The sequence below is a fragment of the Pundamilia nyererei genome, unplaced genomic scaffold, assembly GCF_000239375.1.
Source record: "Pundamilia nyererei isolate P.nyererei 1_Seehausen unplaced genomic scaffold, PunNye1.0 scaffold00177, whole genome shotgun sequence".
Classification (NCBI taxonomy): Eukaryota; Metazoa; Chordata; class Actinopteri; order Cichliformes; family Cichlidae; genus Pundamilia; species Pundamilia nyererei.
In genome coordinates this window covers 208,245-223,013 of record NW_005187578.1, presented here as the reverse complement: position 1 = coordinate 223,013, position 14,769 = coordinate 208,245, and the positions used below count along the sequence as shown (strand labels likewise).

General features: G+C 41.7%; 1 protein-coding gene across 1 annotated transcript in view; it reads right to left on the bottom strand.

Moving 5' to 3' along the window:
• The window catches only part of basp1 (brain abundant, membrane attached signal protein 1), a 45,452-nt gene extending 34,909 nt beyond the window's left edge, over positions 1-10,543 (bottom strand). Inside the window, exon 1 of the mRNA XM_005746326.2 lies at positions 10,379-10,543. The gene's annotated coding sequence lies outside the window, so the exon portion shown is untranslated. The remainder of the gene's footprint in view (positions 1-10,378) is intronic.
• Between the last annotated feature and the right edge of the window lie 4,226 nt (positions 10,544-14,769).

The following is a 14,769-nucleotide window of genomic DNA, read 5'->3' as shown; positions in this document are numbered from 1 at the left end:
GCGAGGATGCGTGTGTGTGTGTGGGGGGGCACCCAGAGTCTGGAGTTTCTAGAATAAGAGCCAAATTATTGAATTAAAGACATGATCACGCAGCATCATTACAAATACATTTTAATTAGATTAGTTATAATCAGACTGTTTATTTCTGTTTATTTGATGGTTGTTGTTAAAGCTACATCTAGTATATGATTACATTACATTGTATTAATTAATTATTTTTGAATAAAACACTAAAAAAACAAAGCAGAATACTTTATTTAATCTAATATTTAACTGAATTACTTTATATTTTATTCTTTTTTGCAAAATAAGTTCATAGTTACATGCATGTAATCCAACACATGGCAAAATATGCAAGTAAATTCAATAAACGTTCATATTTATAAAAACAAAATTAAGTCAGCCAGTGTGTTATTTGTTGATGATTTAGCAATAAATACCAGGAAAATGTTGGGAAATATACAATAAATTATTTAATAAATGTAAATAAATTGTGAATAAACTATTTCTGCTTTAAAAGCTTCAGATGTGGTGAGACAAACCACAAATATGTACAGTGCTGTAAAAATTCTTCACTTCCACCTTGCATGCATTAAAAACACACACATCTCCACCAGCTTACCGACGTCTCACACATCCAACACATGGCTGAGGATTTCAGACAGGCCTTTGATTACGTCTCGCACTTCAGGAAAAAAAAAAATCCGGCGAGAGATATTCTTGTAATTTTCTTCTCGTCATCAGTTTGTCTCTCGATGATGGGAGCTGACAGAACTGGGACCGCGGCGCTCGCGCGAAGAGGCCGAACACCTCCGAGTCTTCACTCTGTTGTACCGTCTCATTATTTTCAGACTCCGTCCCTCGACTGTTTAAGATTCACGCCAGGAACGGCGTTTGGTTTGGTTTCCAAGACTCGGCGGGCCTTAAAGGTTTAAAGGAAAAAAGAGAGCGACGGGGAGGAAGGAAGGAAATGCTGACGGCCTGTGACGGCTGTTCGTCATCCATAGTTCTGAATAAAGTTGGTACTTTTATATCTCAGGTTTCCTGAGAATGTCAGTCTGTGTGCTTCCTTTATTCTCCTTTGTTTCTCTAATAACTGCCTGTTATTTAAATGCATCACAGTGTTCGTTAACGCTACTTTCAACAGAAATTTCAATTGAAACAGTCTCCATGTTAACATCACTATGCTAACATGCCTTAAATGCACCAGCATGCCTCTGCTTACTGTGTTCAGCATCATCGATAAGAAGAAGGATCCGTTTCATTTTGCTGCAGAAACTGTAAGACACACGAAAAACATCAACAGTGAGGATCTGCTGGGGCCCGGTCAGTGAGCAATCTTAGATTTTCTGCTTTCCGTCAGATAAACACAACTCTGACTGCAGACACATTTGAGCCAGTTGTAGATGCATCACAGTTAAACGATCTCAGCTACTGGCTGATAATAGTTTGAGATGCTAACAGTTGGTGCTTAAAGGTGCTGCTTTATGAGCATTCAGGAGAAGAATGAACATCATCAGAATCCTTAAGTTTATTTTAAATTAACGAGGCAGACGTGTCCTCGTCTGGCTGTAGAACAGTTTTCTTATTTTTTTCTTAGTTTATCGCCTCTGAAAACACACAGAAGCAGCTGTGGTATTATCACAACTTTGCACGTGCAGCAACCGGAATCCTCCTTTGGGTTCTTTGCTGGCTGGGTGCTGAGGCAGGAAGCCAATTTATAGGTGAGGGACACATGAAACTAACGGGCACATCAAACACCTTTCAGCTGGTTCTCTTTTAGGCCATTTTTAGTTGTCAAGTTTTTCCTGGCTTATAGATTTTAAGCCATCAGAGCGGCAGCGTTTCTTAAAAACAGCTGGACCTCTGTGAAGAGCTGGTGTCACACTCTTCTCTTTTGCAGTCTGACATGAATGAAAGGCCAGATTATTTTTTTACCTTTTCACACTACACAGCAGATTGTGCTCAGTTGCACTTGTGGGCTAAAACAAGATGGCTGCCGCAGACAGAGCTGTGAACGTCTATTACCGAGTTCACACTGGCCTGTAAGTCACACTGAATATCTGAATCTGGAAATTCCTGCAGTTAATAACTGACTCTTGCATAGAAAATCAGAAATGCTTCTGATATCAGTCACAGTCTTTAAATCAGGAAGCTGACACTTTCTGATTTCCCCGGGATTTGCTGTTCTGTGTCTGTTGTTTACAAACCTGAAGCCAGAGAGGGAAAAAATGACTTCCTTTCAATGGCAGAGTTATTATTATATAACAAAGCGACATCTCTATATAAATGTGCCCATTTGGCTGATACAGGTGTTAATAGAGCTGGAAATACCTTCACAATGCACTGTCCCTCTTTCATAGCAATTACTTAACAATAACAGGTGCCGCTTTTCTAGCCAAGCTTAAAGTGAAATTGTTGGGCTATTAAAATCCCATAGCTCTGAAAATGTTATCGCCGTCTGCTCTACAGATAAGAGGACAGGTCGTTGGAAGAAATATGGCCGCACTGGTCCTTTATCTGCCCTCGCCAAATGATTCTACATCCACAAGGACGCCCGAGTGAGTGAGTGGATTTGGGATTCAGCAGAGAGCGAGCCGAGACGGCCGAGTTCATTCCTGCCCCGTCGGGGTACATATCAGATAACGTTGTCGCTTTCGGTTTGATCTGTAATTTCCTGGAAGACGAGGAGCGATGTGACAGATGGCGCTCACGGTGAAAGAGCTGCCGAGGACGAGGACATGTTGGGGTGCCGTCAAACCTCCAGCGAGACTGGAGAGCGGGCAGGGACACGAGGAGGGGCCGGCCGTCGCTTCTACTTCTAGTTTCCTGCATTTTCACTGCAAAAAATCCCCTGAATGCAAGACAAGAAGACCCCTGAGGTCAAAGAGTTTAGCATTTGTTGAATCACATTAATGTATATTTTGGAGCCTCGCTCCTGCCAGCTCACATCAGATGTTTCTGCTGCTTTCTTTAATAATCAATTAAAGGAACATGCAGTTTTTGTAAGAAAGACCTAAAAATCACAGATTTATCCCCAGCTCTCTGTTGGTGCTTTAAAACTGGCAGCACTTTATATTAAGGTAAACCTACTCACCATCAACTCTTTGTCTGTTTGCAGATTAATCACATGTTATTAGCTTTTCATTTGTCGTGTATTACTCCCTTTTTTGCGCAACCCTGTTCTACGAGAAGCAGGTCATCAACTTAAGCATTTCCCCTCTAGTTTCTTATAATTACTGTGTAATGTTACCAAGTTAGGAAACTGCTGAGCATGAATCACAATCATAATGTGTTACTTGCTGTGGGGTTTGTGAGGTCAGGGTGGTGGGAGGGCTCGAGCCAATCCCAGCTGTGATAGAGGCAGCGTGCACCATGGACAGGCTGCCAATCTGCTGCTGGGCTAACACCGAGAGGCAGACGAGCATTCACACCAACAGCCAAGTCAGAATCACCAATCACCATTTACACTTAGCAAGTTAGCACTTTCATATGATTTCAGTCAATATTACTATAAAAACATCTGAGCTGATAAATGCAGTGTGCACAGAATCCTTTTTCATTTCTGACTTGTGTCTAATCTTTTCATCTACACTGCTCTGTTTTACGGTTTTATCTGCAGCTAACCCTAGCATTATCTGATGTTTTTACTGAAACTGCACCAACTAAAAAAATAATAACGCAATGTTAAATGTCAACAAAAATTTAATGTGAAAAGATTTATCCATAGACCAGAAGTCTGTACAGCGATCAGCATAAAAGTAACCTAATTTTCATCTACAATTATGATGATTTAATTCCCAACCAAGCAGATAAAACACACAGATGACATGACAGATGTGTCAGCAGTGGGGCGTAGCAGAGCTACGAGTCATTTCTTCTCATCACAACATCTTTTGCAAAACCACCACGTCCAACTGCTGTGCTGCACTTCAGCAGCATAAATAAATGGCACCAAAATAAACTTTAAGCACAAGTTTACAGTCATTTGATACACATTCATGCTTCCTTTAACAGGAAATTGAAACATCTGACTTCCTCATTCCTGACAGGCCAGAGGACCACACTGATGGACATCGAGCGCCTATCGAACGGAGGCAGCGCGGCCACACGAAGATTCTCCTCAAGTTCAAAAGTTCCTACTGTGAGGAAGCAACTATTCCTGCTTTCAGTGCAGCTCGTGGACTCGTTATGGAGTCAAACTCTCAGCCAACACTTAGCATTTATACCTCCACACTGTTGTGAGCTGGTCTGTCAAACAACATAAAAAACTGGCTGTTAATGGTGGCTGCTGTCCAAGAAATCCACTTCTCTGTTTTGCACTCGTACAAAAGAAAAACTATGAGCTGTCATCTGCAGCAGCTGTTCTAGTGTTATAAACAGAAAACAGAGCATTTAGCACTTCTTTTGTAATTATAACACAGTGGCATTAAACTAAGGGTTCACAAACACTAGCACACTAATGAAGTCCGCAGCAGTGCTGTAATAAATGTTAACTCTGTGCCATTTGCCTTTTCTTTATTTATAGCCTTGAATAGAGAATTGGACAGGATATGCCGGGCCAAACGGAGTGAGGCGCTTGAACAAGTGGCCTAAAATACGCACGGTGACACTGCAGTTACATTTTGTCAATGTCAAACTCCTTTTATGGTGATTTCTGGGGTTTTAATAGGTGGCATTGGGCTGTATTGTACGGTTGCCTTGCAGATGAAAGAAACCACAAATGAATGTTCCAATGGAAAAGATTAAAGATTAGCAGTGGTGGGGCTAGCAGGAAACGCTCAATATAACATCAAGTGGGAGTGATTATGGTTAACTGGGTGATGGGTTGGGGGATGTTTAAAATACTGTATGCAGCAGGTGTCAGCTTAGATTTCAGGTGAGCTGTAAAAGCAGGACCTTGATGTTTTAGGTAGACTACCGTGATCAAAGGGGGATGGGATACAGCACAGGATGCAGATAAAAAAACATGCAGCTGACTCAAGCTGACTGCCTGAACTCTTGATCACTTTTTAAAAAATATATTGGTGAACTGCGTGAATACTGACACAGGCTTTCAAATCACATGGGACTCTATGGGGGATTTGCTTTCTTCTTTTAGAGTCAGCCTCAAGTGGACATTTGTGGAACTGCACCTTTTGGTACTTCTGTCCGCAGGCTGCTGTAAGGATAAACCACAAAACCCACCACATTAATGCAATTAAATGCAAATGATATCACACGCAACTAAATATATCCTTGAGGTTTCAGTTCACTGTAGTCACGGTAACTAAAACATACTTCCAACCTGCAAAGAAGTTGTCATCTTGCACTTCCTTAAAAATGTAACCCAAACTGCGTTCAAAGATAGACACAGTGTTGTGCAACACGTAACCAAATGATTTCAGCTTATTTTGAGTCCTAAAATCACATTTTTATTAAGCTGGGTTAATGTAATTACACCATCTTTTCTGAATGTCTGCTAACGCTAAAGCAGACGTTACTCTTATTCTGTCGTGTTTAGAGATGCAGAGAACGAGAACATGGGCCCAGTGTGTTTTTACCTCTCAGACCCAGCTGTGTTGAAATGTTTTTCTTTCCTTCTTTGCAGTACGAGCAGTAGAGACAGTAGTATCAGCAGTGGAGACTCAACCTGCAGCTGTACCCATTACACAGCTTCTCGCACACACACACAGTTGTTCATATGTGCTACACAGCTGCAGCCTCCCATTGTTCTGCTTTATCTCCGCTCCCTTAAGTTAACCAGCCTGTTTCTCCATTACACACAGCATGATGCCTTAATTAAGACTGATGCAGGATTGTGTGAAAGTGATCCTGCTGATCACATGACCGAACAATGAAATAAAAAATAAATAAAAATCATATAAAGAGAGACGGACCCTCTAAGACCTGCAAATTCATGTAGACAAAATGTCCCTCACCCCCTCATTATCAGTCCCTTAGTCTGTCAGGTACAGTGTATGTGGACACACACTGATAATCACCTATGACTCATCGTCCGCTTACTTTTGCATGAGTACACGATGTGTGTAACACAGACAGGGGTGGGTGAGGTATCATTGCTTCGTGTCTGCTCTCCTCTCCGTAACGTATTCACAGTCACACACTGAGCAGCAGACAGCGGCGGTAACCGATGAGTCACCATCCTAACTTCTCATCAGGTTGCCGTTCGTCTCCATCTGGCAAAGATGAATGAACAGAGTCGGGGATGAATTTATGTCAGCCAATCAACAGCCAGACAGGCAACACGCATGATCGTGGCTCAAGAGTTGGGAGTTCGCCTTGTAATCGGAAGGTTGCCGGTTCGAGCCCCGGCTTGGTCCTTAGGCGAGACACTTCATCCGTTGCCTACTGGTGGTGGTCAGAGGGCCCGGTGGCGCCAGTGTCCGGCAGCCTCGCCTCTGTCAGTGCGCCCCAGGGTGGCTGTGGCTACAATGTAGCTGCCATCACCAGTGTGTGAATGTGTGTGCGAATGGGTCCTTAGAGACTAGTAAAGCGATATACAAATACAGGCCATTTACCATTACTACAAGACCCCCATTACCATGGTGATCCTGCAACACCACTCATGAGGAGGTTGCAGTAGCAAACACAAACCGAGGAGTGCAAAGCTATGAGTATTCAGAATATTTTTACCGGTGCAAATGACTGGAAATCTTTACATTTAAATTAGCTGTGGGACTTTCTTATGTTCACAGGGAGGGGGGGGGGGGGGGCTGCTGTGTTTTCACATGAGTCCAGATGAGCCAAGGCAGTGTCCAGAATACCAGAATATGATGGAAAACACAGCAGGATTAAACGTGCCTCAGGTCTGGATTGTTTTATGTTAAACTGATGACCAACATCTCATTCAGGCTTGGAAAGGTAGAAGTAAAGGAGGAGGAGTCAGTCAGTTTCAATCTACAACTTCAATGCTAGATGTCACAAAGTCTTACGTACTTGTCCTTTAAGCACTGATCACCAATTATTGGGAAAATTACAGAAACCAACCTCGTGTCTGAGATGTTTTCTGTGAATCCAATCTGATTGTAAATCTTAATAAAGGTAATATTTCTCTCAAAAACACCTTCACCTGTAATAAGAGTCATTCAAAGGACTAGAAGTACTCCCAGTCACATTTCAACCAATCAAAATGCTCCATATATCATTTTTTTATTCTATTTGATTCAATTAATTTTATTTATAGAGCACCAAATAACAACAATCACCTCAAAGAGCTTTATATTGTAAGGTAGACCCTACAATGATACATACAGAGAAAACCCAACAATCACATGACCCCCTGTGAGCAAGTACTCTGGCAACAGTGGGAAGGAAAAACTCCCTTTTAACAGGAAGAAATAGCATTCTCCTATTTAAATATCTTTAAATGTTTTGTTTTATTACATTGCTGGTGCAACATCAGCACATGAAAGCTCATTATTGAGTGTCACAGACAGAAACAACACGAGAGTGTAATGAAGACAGATCACACCAAACATAAAGCAGTGTCTGGGTCACTGTGTAGGACTGTATAGCTGAAATGCACATCTGTATTAAGAGTTTCTACATCACCTGACGTGGTCAGGGTCTCCTTTTACTTGTATTGTCAGATGGAGGCACTTTTAACAGCACATCTACAACACAAGCAAACACATCACCTTGGTGATGCGGGTCCAGCTCTCTTTTCATGTAGAGGAAGTGATGATTTGTTTCCAAGTGCCTCCGTTGTACATTAGCACTCTGGCCGAGGGCTAACATCCTCAGCCAACAACAAACACTTCCCAGAGCTTGTCTGCTGACATTTTAAGCAAACTGTCAGCTTAGGTAACTATTCATGGTGTGTTCCACACAAAAAAGCAATCAGAGCATTTAATGTGTCACCCTGTAATAAATCCCACCATCCTGAGACTATAATATCAGAATCGATGGGATTCATTTTGAAAAAGGCGTTTTAAACCATCTATCCCTCATCACAAATGTCATTATTGTCTGTTTGAATTCATACTGAGGCCGTGCTTGCAAACGTGCAGAAATAATTAATGACGAGATGAAAACAAATGCTATAAAATCTCTATATGTTAATTATGGAATATCAGTGGATATGATGTGAACATGCTCATCCATATTCTTAAATTCTAATCTCACGCAGAGTTTCGTAAACCCACTCTGATGATTAACCCCAGCCGCCCACCCACCAAGACCAATTACACTCGCTCCCTATCTGCTATCGCCTTTGAAGCATCAAACTGTAAATCTTCCCATCACTGGGCAAGAGTGGAAAAGACAGTGAGTCAGTTTAGAAATGGAAATTGTCTCTGCATTCATCAGTGATTTCCTACAAACTGCTGCTACAGTAAACTGTTGTTTGATTACGGCAACAATTACAATCACAGTTATTTTGGCCACGGCTGAGATCACAGTTAACGGGACTGTTTGTGGACTGACTGGGTTTATTGAACGCGTCTCTTTAACTGTTGCAACGTACCCTTGAAATTTGATTGTAATTCATCTGAAATAGGAATGGAAATAAAGAAAGAAATGAAGTAAACACCAACAGGGTCAGAGCACTGTTAGGAAACGCAGAGCAGCACAGTGCGAACGTTATCTTCATTATCTTCCTTTAATAATTGTTAAAGGAGGAAAATGTCAATGAAATCTGAATTGGACTAATTTTACAACCCCAGGTGTGGCGCGCCCTCGCTGCACACCTTTACTTGCTGTGTCAGGTAAAAGGTTGATTTCAGCAGTAAGTCAACACAAGCAAAAAAACTCCCACAGACTGCAGATTCCTGTATGTTGACTTCAGCTGTTTGTGGGCTCAGAGCTGTAAGACTGAATGTCTATGAATGTCCTAACTATCTGTTGCTACAGTGCATGAACTGTGCAGGTGACAGTTTGCCAGAAAATCATTAAAATTGTCCAACAAAACCTTCTTTAAGCAAATAATGCTGTTTGTCATTTCTGCATCGGTTTCATTGTGATTTCAGGTGAAGTAATTATCATAATTAATCATTACGATACCCGATTAATCAGTTATTTCAGCACATCGCTGCAGCACAGTCCAATTCCGATACAGCACCACCACAACTGAGGCGCCATTCACACACAAACCATCATCCGCACACACAATCCACAGCGTCACATCACCGAGAAACGGAGGGGAAAAAACACGCAGACAACCCAAAATACACGCGCACAGACACACAACCCCTCCTCGTCACATTTTAATCGTTTATTGTCATTTTTTTTTCACGCAAATAAACAACTAAACCAAAACCCGAAAGACTGTCCTCCTCCTCTCCATCCTATTGATACGCAAGGTGGCATCTCTCCCATCCACACCCTACACCTAATGCGCATGCGTGCCGCGGCAAACAAAGGACCAGGCAATTAACCGGCGGGGTACGGCTAATAAAGTTTGACTCGCTGCGTAAGCAAACCGATACATTCGAGCAGCGGCAGAAACAAGAAGACGAGTGAAAAGATGAACTCTGTGTTTGTGCGGGAGAGAATGCAGCTTAGATTCTCCATCAGCCACCCCCACCCTCCTCCTTTTCATCCTCCTCCTCCTCATCAACATCATCCCACAGAGGCTCCTCAACCCCCATCCCTCCTCCATACTCCTTCTGAGTGCAATAAAACGAGAATATGAGATCAATAATTCATCTGAATCATGACACGGACTGATGTGGTTAGAGAGTGCATGTGATAAGAGTCACTGAGTGCGTGCATGTGCGCGCGTGCGTGTCGCATTCAGGCAGAACGGTGTCACACCTCCACAAAGACAAAGAGGTGGGGCGAGCAGAAGAGCACTCTTCTTATTTCTGGATGTTCAACTGTTCACTGGCTGCAAATTATGAGGGGGGCACCGCCACCCCACCCCCGAGCCCCAAATCCCCCCTCCCCTCTGCGGTGCGGAGCAGTCTGTGGAAATTATATAATCATAAACGATATCAAAGCAATCAATAAATAATAAAGAGCACGCTGCTCGATCGCACTTTGGGCGCTGTCGAGGTGATTTTTGCTTTTTTCCCTCAATAAAAGTGAGAAAAACGAGACCGTGTCTGAGCGCGTGCTCTCCCAGACTGTACACACCCCTTTTTAAACTCGTGCACATTTTGTCGCCTGGAAAAGAAAAAGAGAAAAAAAAGAGCACAGAAGAAAACAGAATTTTACAGTTTCCTAATTTCTCCTTTTCTAAAAAATATTTGATTTCCTTCTTTTTTCACGACATCTCCACGTCCTTTGTCTCATCCCCTGCACTCGCTCCGCGCGGCTGTCCAAACGGAGAGATGGGAAAAGACAAAAGGAATAAAGAAAATAAAAGATCCACGAGCATGTGAGCGGCTCCGTGGGGCAGTAAAAGAGGAGAGTGGGGCGATGGAGCAGCTCTTACCGTGTGCACTGAAGTTCCGACACGTTCTCTGCGCTCCTGGCAGCTTCAAGCAGCGGCTGCTGGATTTTTTTGCGGCTTCTCCTGCGCGCCCAGCGGCTTGTGCCTGCTACACGGTACGGCTCCGCGGCGATCCTCCGCCTGCGCGCACACGCATCTGAACGCACGTGCACGCGCGAGCGGTGTGCACTCAGAGCAGCAGCGTGAAGAAAACGTACCTGTTCATAACGACTCGCTTTATTAAAGCTCTGTGGTGCACGCGTCTTTATTTTCATTTATTTCTTTAGGATCATAAAACACTTAATGCTGCTTTATGATCATTTTATCACTGCTGTGCTGCTGCATATGTGTGGAGCGGTGTCTCCAAACGTGAAGCTCATTTTTTTCAATCCTTCACACAAAATGATTCATTTTATTTATTTATGCATTTAGTAAAAAAAAACATTTACTCTGATATTGTTAGGAACGGAAATTTCTCTCTGCGCTTCTTTTAGTTGCAATACTTCATTCTTGCGCTCCGTCTTTCGTCAGTCGTTGCTTTAGAGCGCCCCCTGCTGTTCACTTTATTCACGTGTTTCCGAGGACTTGTTGGTAGGCGGGACGCACCTGTTGATTCACAGACTGAAGAAACTGTCATCTGTTTATTGGACCAGATTTTACAAAATAAAAATGAAAAAAAAAACTCAACTTGTTTCACATTTTAGGAAAAACTGTTGACTCCAAAAAATGTTTACCCGCTTCTCAATGCTCCACTGTTTATGTTTTAATGTTTAATCTGTGAGGGCTTCAGAAATAGTAAGTCATTGTATTTATCTGTATGTGTTTACATCTGTTTAAGTACAGCAGAAAGGTTTGGTGAATGTGTAATAACCATATTTTCTGCACGGCATTACCTAAAGTTTGACACTAGATGGCAATGTTTGCAAAGAGTTGATGCTCCACATAAAAGCAGAGCTAAAAAGTTAGTTCATGTCAAATAAAAGGAGAGGGACGTTTATGTTGTAAAGCTATTAGTTTCTCTTCAGAGACTTGCTCTCCTCTCTGTCACAGGGGAATCTCATCCTTGTCAGTGTCGACAGCAGGGCTGTCACGTCACAGTGTTTGCAGGTGAACTTATGAGCTTTAACAAAAGGCTTTGAAAAGTTTTAGTTTTTGATTCCTTGAATCATTTGAATTCAGGATTTTCATGTGAACTGTTCAAAGTAATCCCTCTTTAAAAAAAATAATTAAAGAACAATAGTAATTAGTGGTTGTAACATTCGCCTTATCTGTGAAAGATCACAGATTCAAGAGTGGTCACAAGCTTCTCTACTTGTAAGGCAGCAGCTAAAAGTATGTTTCTACTAAAGAAAAACTCTTATTTATCATATAATTGGCCTTGGCGCAGCTCCTCAGTTCATTGTTCTTCTGTGACCAACAGGCTTTTAGTGCTTCTCTCTGTAAGCCAACTTTTCTCTGATTGGCTGCTTCTCATAAGCAGAGAGTCAGAGTTGTTTGCCCGAAAAGATCATATTAAGCAGATCACATGTCACTGGCATCATGCCGAGTGTTTGGCTCACAAGGATTACTTGACTTTATTCTGACCTATTTTATTTGAAAGTAGTTGTGATGGTTAATGTGAGCATCCATCACTGAACTGTATAAATGTCACAGAGAAAAAGGAAAACCACAATAAGTCCACTTTAAGTGCATTTTCATATGCACAACTTAAATGTGTTGTTGTTGCCTCTGCAATGTCACACTGAGACTCAGCAGTTTGTTATCAACATTTCAGCTCCTCCAAAGGGATTCCCATGGTGAAGACCAACAAAGTGCAGCCCCCTCCCCTCCCTCTGGCAGGAAGTGTATTGGGATTAGGGAGAGGTCAGTTTGTTCTGGGAGATGCAGTGACCTGACTTACCCGGCTGTACCTGACCCCTGCACAGAGCTGCTGATAAATCTTGCATGTTCTCAGATGATCCCACTGCCTATGAACTACAAGTGACCCTTCACATCCCATAGTCCTTCCTTTCTTTCCCAACATTATCACATACCACCAACAGGAGGGCAGTTTTAAGGTGGCCTGCACCTTTTGTACATGTACGAACTCTTTCAGAGTCTTTTGTGAGGAATAAAAGAGTATCTATTCTGAGCATCCTTTAAAAACAACTGGGTCCAGCCAACACTGAGTGCAAGACAAAGAATGCCAGACTGAAACATCGCCAGCAGCAAAGCCAAATTCATCAGGGTCAGGTCCACAAAGGTAAAGGTAGTTGCATCTCGGCATCACGGTTTTTCACTCCTGACTTTAAAGTTCATTTGAATACCATCTGCTGCTCCTGTGCCACAAGGGGTCACCACAGCAGGTAGGTAGGAATTGTGTCTCTGACAGGAATCGAACCAGCAACCTTTCATGTATGACATAAAGCATGTTTAGCAAATGGCTAAAATCCTACCCAACCCTAAACCTACACCTAAACAATTTCCTGGCAACTTGGTGAATGTCAGGAGGTTAAAACTCTTTATTTGCATCATTTTGTTTTAATCTCCTCGGTTATAAAATTACCGCACATGTAAACAACTCGAGAACAGACCTGCAGTTCATAACGATGCATTTGATGATGAGAGGACCAATAAACAGCAGTTTGACAGTATTTGGCTTCCTGTGCCAGTTTTTTCATTTGCAGATGAATCATCCACTCCAGTGCACTTCCACACCTTATCATCTGGGGACGAGCAGCTGCTCATTGGTGCACAGCGAACTGGAAGATTAACTGAAGTAAAGATATGGCCTGAGGTTTGAAGAAGAAATGCTTTCAAACATCAGAGTCGAGTTCAAGAGGAGCTTTGAAGCATTTGGTTTTGATGATGTGGTGAAGATGAGTCACGACAGTCAAACCGCAGTTAACAGCATTATTTAAGCATTAATTATACAGCACACAGTTTCCTGAATGTTGTTTAAAAACATGATAGAAAATGCTACACGAACTCCTTTTTCTTTCTCAACCCAAATAATAACTGGGGAATATTAAATTCACCCAAACAAGCACTGAGCTTTATGTGATGTATAAGAGTCCACTTCTTCAGTTTCAGTGAAGCTAACATAGAACTTCTGAGAAAGACTCCTTAGAGAACCTAGAGGAAAATTTGTGATTATGTTTTACACTGAAATAGTCGTTTTGTCCACATATTTAGGGTTCGAACAGATTAAAACAAAGCCATCAAATCAAACATTTTCAGCCTGTTATGGCTACAGCAAACCTTTAAGTTACAAAATAGTGGGGGGAAATTCATTTGCAATCTCTGCTTTTGAAAAGGGCACGGTCTTTAAAACAAACCTGCCAAAGAACTCTTACTGTTCCAAAGCGTTTGCGGGACCTCTGCCTCTTTATGAGGGCTTAATGGTAATAATCAGGCTCGCCACGACCTGCCCGGACTGAAAGAGTTTGCTGCATCATAATTTGCTGGTAAGCAGTTAAGATTAGATTTAGCCTTCGGTATAATCACGAGGAGGTGAAGACAAGCTTGACTGAAAGTAATTATCAAACCCTGTCTCTTTTTCTCCTCCTCTCTCCTTTCTTATTTACTCTCAAGTCCTTCAGAAGTTCCAGGAATCCTTGGAGGAGACTAGTGGTTCTTAAGGCGGTTCCATGTCTGTTTGATGAGGCTTTATGGTTATTAATGGGGGGGATTAGGAGTCACTGAGGCTAGTGTAATAAGATCGAACCTTTTTTTGGTTAAACAAGGCAAAGTGGTCCTTCACATAATACAGCAGTTTGTGTTTTGTGGCCTAAAGTGTGTAAACGTAAGAATATTGATGAAGGTTGGGATTAAAAATTTCATATATAAAACTGTGTTTACTAAAGATTTCCTCAAAGCACCTTGTACCGTATGTGTGATCGTACCAGGCCAGATAAAAGTTAACCCGGCAACCAAGTGCATCGTATTTGTCTTTTTTTGTGAGTTTTTTTTAAAAAACCTCTACAACATCAGTGTTTTTTTACCTGAAAAACTTCAAGGAAAGAAAAACATTGTGATTGTGCTTTGTGAGCTTTTGCAGTATTTTTCTATTTGCTGACGTTTTTTGAAGATTCGGTGCATTTGATTTCCCCGCCATCGTATTATATGGTTGTTTACTGGTTTTCATTAAAAACTTTTTTTTAAATTATTTTGAAATTTCTTAAAGTTTGTTGTTGGTTAACTTTTTTGCTTTTTTGGGTTATTCGCAAGTTTTATTTGTAGGTTAATACTTGTTTCATTGTTTTGTTTTGTTTTGTTTTGTTTTGTTTTGTTTTGCTTTGTTTTGTTTTGTTTTGTTGTTAAGTTAGTCAGGAAGAACTGTAGGGCCATTTTTCTATAAATAAAGAGAATGGTATAGGACCAGCATACACTGGGGTGCCCCCACGTTTTTTCTG